This window comes from Hordeum vulgare, chromosome 6H, assembly GCF_904849725.1.
Source record: "Hordeum vulgare subsp. vulgare chromosome 6H, MorexV3_pseudomolecules_assembly, whole genome shotgun sequence".
NCBI lineage: Eukaryota > Viridiplantae > Streptophyta > Magnoliopsida > Poales > Poaceae > Hordeum > Hordeum vulgare.
The window spans coordinates 287979460-287987978 of NC_058523.1; positions in this window are offsets into that span (position 1 = coordinate 287979460).

An 8519-nucleotide genomic window follows, 5' to 3' on the forward strand; every position below is an offset into this window, starting at 1 on the left:
ATATTGGCGACAACATAATAGGTTCAGATCTGAAATCATGGCACTCGGGCCCTAGTGACAAGCATTAAGCATGGCAAAGTAGTAGCAACATCAATCTCAGAACAAAGTAGATACTAGGGATCAATCCCCGTCAAAACTAACTCGATTACATGATAGATCTCATCCAACCCGTCACCGTCCAGCAAGCCTACGATGCGATTACTCACGAACGGTGAAGAGCATCATGGAATTGGCGATGAAGGAAGGTTGATGATGACGATGGCGACGATCTCCCCTCTCCAGAACCCAGAACGGACTCCAGATTTGCCCTCCAGATGAAGAACAGGAGGTGGTGGCGCCTCCGTATCCTAAAACGTGATGAACTCTTCTCCTTGATTTTTTTCCGGGCGAGACGGACTAAATAGAGCTGAGATTGGAGGCGGTGGAGCGTTGTGGGGCCCACAAGCCTGCCAAGCACGGCCAGGGTGGCCCGCGCCTGGTGGGCTTGTGGGCCCCACAAGCCTGCCAGGCACGGCCAGGGTGGCCCGCGCCTGGTGGGCTTGTGGGCTCACAGCTCCACTCCCTCCGCTGATTCTTGCGCCAGTATTTTTCATATATTCCAGCAAAATTCTCCGAAAAATTTTAGGTCATTTCGAGAACTTTTATTTCTGCGCAAAAACAACACCATGGCAATTCTGCTGAAAACAGCGTTAGTCTGGGTTAGTTCCATTCAAATCATGCAAATTAGAGTCCAAAACAAGGGCAAAAGAGTTCAGAAAAGTAGATACGACGGAGACATATCAACTCCCCCAAGCTTAAAGCCTTGCTTGTCCTCAAGCAATTCAGTTGACAAACTGAAAGAGACTAAATAAAAACTTTTACGAACTCTGTTTGATCTTGTTGTTGCAACTATGTCTAACTCATAACCAGAATTTCAGCAAGATCGCAAGCAAACCACATAAGCAAATGACATCTAGATCTCACGGTAAACTCATACCAATGGCATAATCAACTAGAGAGCAAATAATAATAAGTCTCAAACGTCAACACTTCAATCAAAACAACATGAAGCAGTACGAACAGATAGTATCTCGCTAGCTCTTTCCGAGACCGCAAAACATAAATGCAGAGCACCTTCAAAGACCAAGGGCTGACTAAACATTGTAATTCATGGAAAAGAAGATCCAGTCACAGTCATACTCAATACAGTTAGAAGCAAAGCATAAAAATGACAGAGGTGCTCTCTAATTGGTGCTTTTATAAGAAGAGGATGACTCAACAGGAACATAAATAGACAGGCCCTTCGCAGAGAGAAGCATTGATTTGCAGAGGTGACAGAGCTCAAGCTTTGAAAACAGAGGTAATAATTTTGGGTGGCATGCTTTCATTGTCAACGCAATGACTAAGAGTTTTCACCATCTTCCATGCTACACATGCTATAGGCGGTTCCCAAACAGAAAAGTAAAGTTTGACTGCCCCACTACCGATCAATCACACTCCACGACTAGCCGAATCCTCGGGTGTCGTCCATACCAACATCAATCCAGGGGGAGTTTTGTTTGCAATTATCTTTTCCATTTGAGCATGGAACTGGGAATTCCAATTATCGGCCCCTTTATCGTGAATGATAGTGAATAAACACATATCGAGGATAACACGCCTAGCATGGAAGATATTGATAGCCCCCTGTCACCACATGAGCGGTCCGGGCATGCAAAACAGATTATTTCTTGAAGGTTTAGAGAGTGGCACATGCAAATTTACTTGGAACGGCCGGTAGATACAGCATATAGGTAGGTATGGTGGAATCATATGGAACAACTTTGGGTTTATGGAAGTGGTTGCACAAGCAGTATTCCCGCTTAGTACAAGTGAAGGCTAGCAAAAGACTGGGAAGCGAGCAACTAGAGAGCGACAACAGTCATCAAAATGCATTGAGATTAACCAACATTGAGTGCAAGCATGAGTAGGACATAAATCACCATGAACATGAATATCAGAGAGGATATGTTGATTTTGTTTCAACTAAATGCGTGAACATGCGCCAAGTCAAGCCACTTGAATCATTCAAAGGAGGATACCATCCTATCATACTACATCATAGTCATCTCAACATTCATGTGGCATCCAAGACAAACCATTATAAGCTCCTAGCTAATTAAGCATGGCATCAGAAACTATGATCTCTAAATTTTCATTACAAACATGTTTCTCTCACAACAAAGCTAAATCAGGCACGATGAGCTAGTCATATTTACAAAAACAAAATAGATCGAGTTCATACCAGCTTTTCCAGGCTCAGTCACGTCATCATATATCGTCATTATTGCCTTTCACTTGCACGACCAAACGATGTGAACAATAATAAGCGTGCTCGTGCATTGGACTACGCTAGAATCTGCAGGCAAACACAAAGGAGAAGACAAAGGAATATGCCTCTTTAACAGACAAACAAATATGCATGCGAGAGCCACTAAACATTGTAACCATGGTCTTCTACCTTGACCCAAAGAAAAAGAAAACTATTTACACGGGAAACCTCCCAACAAGCAAAAGAAGAAAAAGAAAATATTTTTGGGCTTTCTCAAACTAGACAGTCACACGAAAAGAAAACGAGAAAAAGAAAATAAACTAGCATGGATGATACAGTGGCAAAGTGTGAACACCGACTAACAAGGTGAAAGTGTAAGCAAGAATATAAAGTCGGTGAGAAACACGTACTCCCCCAAGCTTAGGCTTTTGGCCTAAGTTGGTCTACTCCCAAGGAGGTAAATAACCAGCTCCGGGGTACTCCGGAGTGGACTGAGGATGCTGTTGGGGAACGTCGCATGGGAAACAATAATTTCCTACGCTCACCAAGACCTATCATGGTGATGTCCATCTATGAGAGGAGATTTGGATCTACGTACCCTTGTAGATCGCACAGCAGGAAGCGTTAAGAAATGCGGTTGATGTAGTGGAACGTCTTCACATCCCTCGAACCACCCCATGAACCGTCCCACGAACCGTCCCGTGATTAGTCCCACGATCCGTCCCGTGATCCGTCTCATGACCCGTTCCGATCTAGTGTCGAACGGACGGCACCTCCACGTTCGGCACACGTCCAACTCGATAACAATCTCCACATTCTTGATCCAGCAAGAGGGGGCGGAGAGGTAGAAGAGTTCTCCGGCAGCGTGACAGCGCGCCGGTGGTGGTGATGGTCTACTCCCGCAGAGCTTCGCCTAAGCTGTGGAGAAATACGATCTAGAGGAAAAACTGTGTGGTATAGGGTCGAGCAGCACTTGGCAAAGTTGTGTCTCAAAAACCCTCAATACCTATAGTATATATAGAAGGGAGGGAGGGGAGGAGGCAGCCTCAAACCCTCAAGGTTTGGCCGAAATTGGAGGTGGAGGAGTCCTACTCCAATCCTACTTGGAGTAGGATTCCACCTTCCCACTTGGAAACTCTTTCCACCTTGTGTTTTTTCCTTCTCAAACCTTATGGGCCTTAGTGGGAACTTATTCCAGCCCACTAGGGGCTGGTTTATCTCTTCCCATAGCCCATGAGACCCCTTGGGGCGTTACACCCCTCCCGATGGTCCCCGGCACCCCTCTCGGCACTCCCGATACACTGCCGATGAGCCGAAAACTTTTCCGATGACCAAAACAGGACTTCCTATATATCAATCTTTACCTCTGGACCATTCCAGAGCTCCCCGTGATGTCCTGGATCTCATCTGGGACTCCAAACAACTTTTAGTTACCAACACCTATAACTCAACTATACCGAAACGTCACCGAACCTTAAGTGTGCAGATCCTGCAGGTTCGAGAACTATGTAGACATGACCTGAGACACTCCTCGGTCAATATCCAATAGCGGGACCTGGATGCTCATATTGGACCCTACATATTCTCCGAAGATCTTATCGGTTGAACCTCAGTGTCAAGGATTCATATAATCCCATATGTCATTCCCTTTGTCCTTCGGTATGTTACTTGCCCGAGATTTGATCGTCACTATCCGCATACCTATTTCAATCTCGTTATCGGCAAGTCTCTTTACTCGTTCCGTAATACAAGATCCCGTGACTTACACTTAGTCACATTGCTTGCAAGGCTTGTGTGTGATGTTGTATTATCGAGTGGGCCCCGAGATACCTCTTCGTCACACGGAGTGACAAATCCCAGTCTTGATCCATACCAACGCAACGGACACCTTCGGAGATACCTGCAGAGCACCTTTATAGTCACCCAGTTACGTTGCGATGTTTGATGCACACAAGGTATTCCTCCGGTGTCAGTGAGTTATATGATCTCATGGTCATAGGAACAAATACTTGACACGCAAAAAACAATAGCAACAAAATGACACGATCAATATGCTACGTTCATAGTTTGGGTCTTGTCCATCACATGATTCTCCTAATGATGTGATCCCGTTATCAAGTAACAACACTTGCCTATGGCCAGGAAACCTTGATCGTCTTTGATCAACGAACTAGTCAACTAGAGGCTCACTAGGGACAGTGTGTTGTCTATGTATCCACACATGTATTTGTGTTTCCAACCAATACAATTATAGCATGGATAATAAACGATTATCACGAACAAAGAAATATAATAATAAATAATTTATTATTGCCTTTAGGGCATATTTCCAACAGTCTCCCACTTGCAGTAGAGTCAATAATCTAGTTCACATCACCATGTGATTTCAATGAATCCAACACCCATAAGTTCTGGGGTCTGATCATGTCTTGCTCGTGAGAGAGGTTTTAGTCAACAGTTCTGAACTTTCAGATCCATGTGTTCTTTACAAATCTTTATGTCATCTTATAGATGCTGCTACTACGTGTTATTCGGAAATACTCAAAATATCTACTCTATTATACAAATCCGTTTCACTACATAGTAATTCAGATTAGTGTCAAAGCTTGCATCGATGTAACCCTTTACGAAGAACTCTTTAACCACCTCCATAATCGAGAAAAAATTCCTTAGTCCATTAGTTACTAAGGATAACTTTGACCGTTGTTCAGTGATTTAATCCGGGATCACTCCCTGTACCTCTTAACAGACTTGTGGCAAGGCACACATCAGGTGCGGTACACAACATGGCATACTGCAGAGTCTACGGCTAAGGCATAGGAGACGACCTTCGTCCTTTCTCTTTCTTCTGCCGTGGTCGGGCTTTTGAGTCTTACTCAAATTCACACCTTACAACACAGCCAAGAACTCTTTCTTTGCTGATCTATTTTGAACTCCTTCAAAAACTTGTCAAGGCATGCATTTCATTTGAAAGTTTAGTTTAGCATTTTCATCTATCGCCATAGATCTTGATGCTCAATGTTCAAGTAGCTCTATCCAGGTCTTCCTTTGAAAAACCCCTTTCAAACAACCTTCATGCTTTACAGAAATTCTACATTACTTCTGATCAACAATATTTCAACCACATATACTTTATCAGAAATACTATAGTGCTCCCACTCACTTCTTTGGAAATACAAGTTTCTCATAAACCTTGTACAAACCTAAAATCTTTGATCACCTTATCAAAGTGTATATTCCAACTCCGAGATGCTTGTACCAGTCCATTGAAGGATCGTTGGAGCTTGCATACTTGTTAGTATCCTTAGGATCGAAAAAAAACCTTCTGGTTGTATCACATACAACCTTTCCTCAAGGAAACCGTCGAGGAAACAATGTTTTGACATCCTGTGTGCAATATTTCATAAATAATGCAGCAACTACTAACATAATTCCAACAGACTTTTAGCATCGCTACGAGTGAGAAAGTCTCATCATAGTCAATTCTTTGATCTTGTCGGAAACATATTTGCGACAAGTCGAGCTTTTCTTAACGGTGAATAGTAACCATCATCGTCTGTCTTCCTTTTAAATATCCATCTTTACTTAATAGTCCTACGACCATCAAGTAGTTCTTCCAAAGTCTACACTTTGTTTTCATACATAGATCCTCTCTCGATTTTCATGGCCTCCAACCATATGTCGGAATCCGGGCCCACCATTGCTTCTCCATAGCTCGTAGGTTCATTGTTGTTCAATAACATGACCTCCAAGACAGGGTTACTATACCACTCTCTAGTAGTACGCGACCTTGTCGATCTACGAGGTTTGTAGTAACTTGATCCGAAGCTCAGTGATCACCATCATCAGCTTCCACTTCAATTGGTGTAGGCGCCACAGGAACATCTTCCTGCACCATGCTACACACTGGTTGAAGTGACGGTTCACTAACCTCATCAAGTTTTACCACCCTCCCACTCAATTCTTTTGAGAGAAACCTTTCCTCGAGAAAGGACCCGTTTCTAGAAACAAACACTTTGCTTCCGGGTCTGAGATAGGAGATGTATCCAACTGTTTTGGATATCCTGTGAAGATGCATTTATCCGCTTTGGGTTCGAGCTTATCAGACTAAAACTTTTTCACATAAGCATTGCATCCCGAAACTTTCAAGAAACGACAACTTAGGCTTCTCCAAACCATAGTCTATACTGTGTCATCTCAACGGAAATACGCGGTGCCCTATCTAAAGTGAATGCGGTTGTCTCTAATGCATAACCCATAAATGATAGTGGTAATTCGATAAGAGACATCATAGTATGCGCCATATCATAATAGGGCGTGGCTATGCCGTTCAGACACATCATCACACTATGGTGTTCCAGGTGGCATGAACTGCGAAACAATTTTCATATTGTCTTAACTACGTACCAAAAACTCGTAACTCGGATATTCATCTATATGATCATAGCACAGACAGTTTATCCTCTTGTCACGACGATCTTCACTCTGAAATAGCTTTGAACTTTTCAATATTTCAGACTTGTGATTCATCAAGTAAATACTCGTGTATCTACTCAAATCGTCACTGAAGTAAGAACATAACAATATCCACTGCGTGCCTCAGCACTCATTGGACTGCACACATCAAAAATGTATTACTCCCAACAAGTTACTCTCTTGTTTCATGTAGCATGATCTGCATGTCTCAAGTGATTCAAAATCAAGTGAGTCCAAACGATCCATCCGCATGGAGTTTCTTCATGCGTTTATACCAACAGGTACGGTTTGCATGTCTCAATCGTTTCAAAAATGAGTGAGTACAAAGATCCATCAGCATGGAGCTTCTTCATGCATTTTATACCAACATGACTCAAGTGGCAGTGCTACAACTAAGTGGTACTATCATTATAACTTTGTATCTTTTGGCACCAATATTATGAACATGTGTAACACTATGATCGAGATTCAATAAACCATTGAGGGTAATTATTCGAGCAAATAGAATAACTATTATTCTCTTTAAATGAATAATCGTATTGCAATAAACACGATCTAATCATGTTCATGCTCAACGCAATCACCAAATAACAATTATTCAAGTTTTACCAGCAATCCCGATGATAGAGGGAGCCTGCGATGTTTGATCACATCAACCTTGGAAACACTTCCAACACGTATCGTCACCTCGCCTTTAGCTAGTCTCCGTTTATACCGTAGCTTTCATTTCGAGTTACTAATCACTTAGCAACTGAACCGGTATCCAATACCCTCGTGCTACTAGGAGTACTGTAAAGTACACATCAATATCATGTATATCAAATACACTTCTGTCGACTTTGCCAGCCTTCTTATCTACCAAGTATCTAGGGTAGCTCCGCCTCAGTGACAGTTCCCCTCATAACAGAAGCACTTAGTCTCGGCTTTGGGTTCAGTTTTGGGTTTCTTCATTAGAGCAGCAACTTGTTTGCCGTTTCATGAAGTATCCCTTCTAGCACTTACCCTTCTTGAAACTAGTGGTTTTACTAACCATCAACAATTGATGTTGCTTCTTGATTTCTACCTTCGCAGTGTCAAACATTACGAATCACTCAAGGATCATCATATCTTTCCTTGATTTGTTTATAGTTCATCACGAAGCTCTAGCAGCTTAGTGGCAGTGACTTTGGAGAACCATCACTATCTCATCTGGAAGATTAACTCCCACTTGATTCAAGCGATTGTTGTACTCAGACAATCTGAGAACATGCTCAACGATTTGAGTTTTTCTCCTTTACTTTGTAGGCAAAGAATCTTGTCAGAGGTCTTATACCTCTCAACAAGGGCACGAGCATGAAATCTCAATTTCATCTCTTTGAACATCTCTTATGTTCTGCGATGTTTTCAAAACGTCTTAGGTGCCTTGCTTCTAAGCCATTAAGTATTGTGCACTGAACTATTATGTAGTCATCAAAGACGTGTATGTCAGATGTTCGCAACATCCACAGACGACGCCCGAGGTACAGTACACCGAGTGGTGCATTAAGGACATAAGCCTTTTGTGCAGCAATGAGGACAATCCTCAGTTTTACGGACTTAGTCCGCAAAGTTGCTACTATCAAATTTCAACTAAATTTTCTCTAGGAACATATAGAAACAGTAGAGCTATAGCGCAAGCTACATCATAACTCGCAAAGACCGTTAGACTATGTTCATGATAATTAGTTCAATTAATCATATTACTTAAGAACTCCCACTCAAAAAGTACATCTCT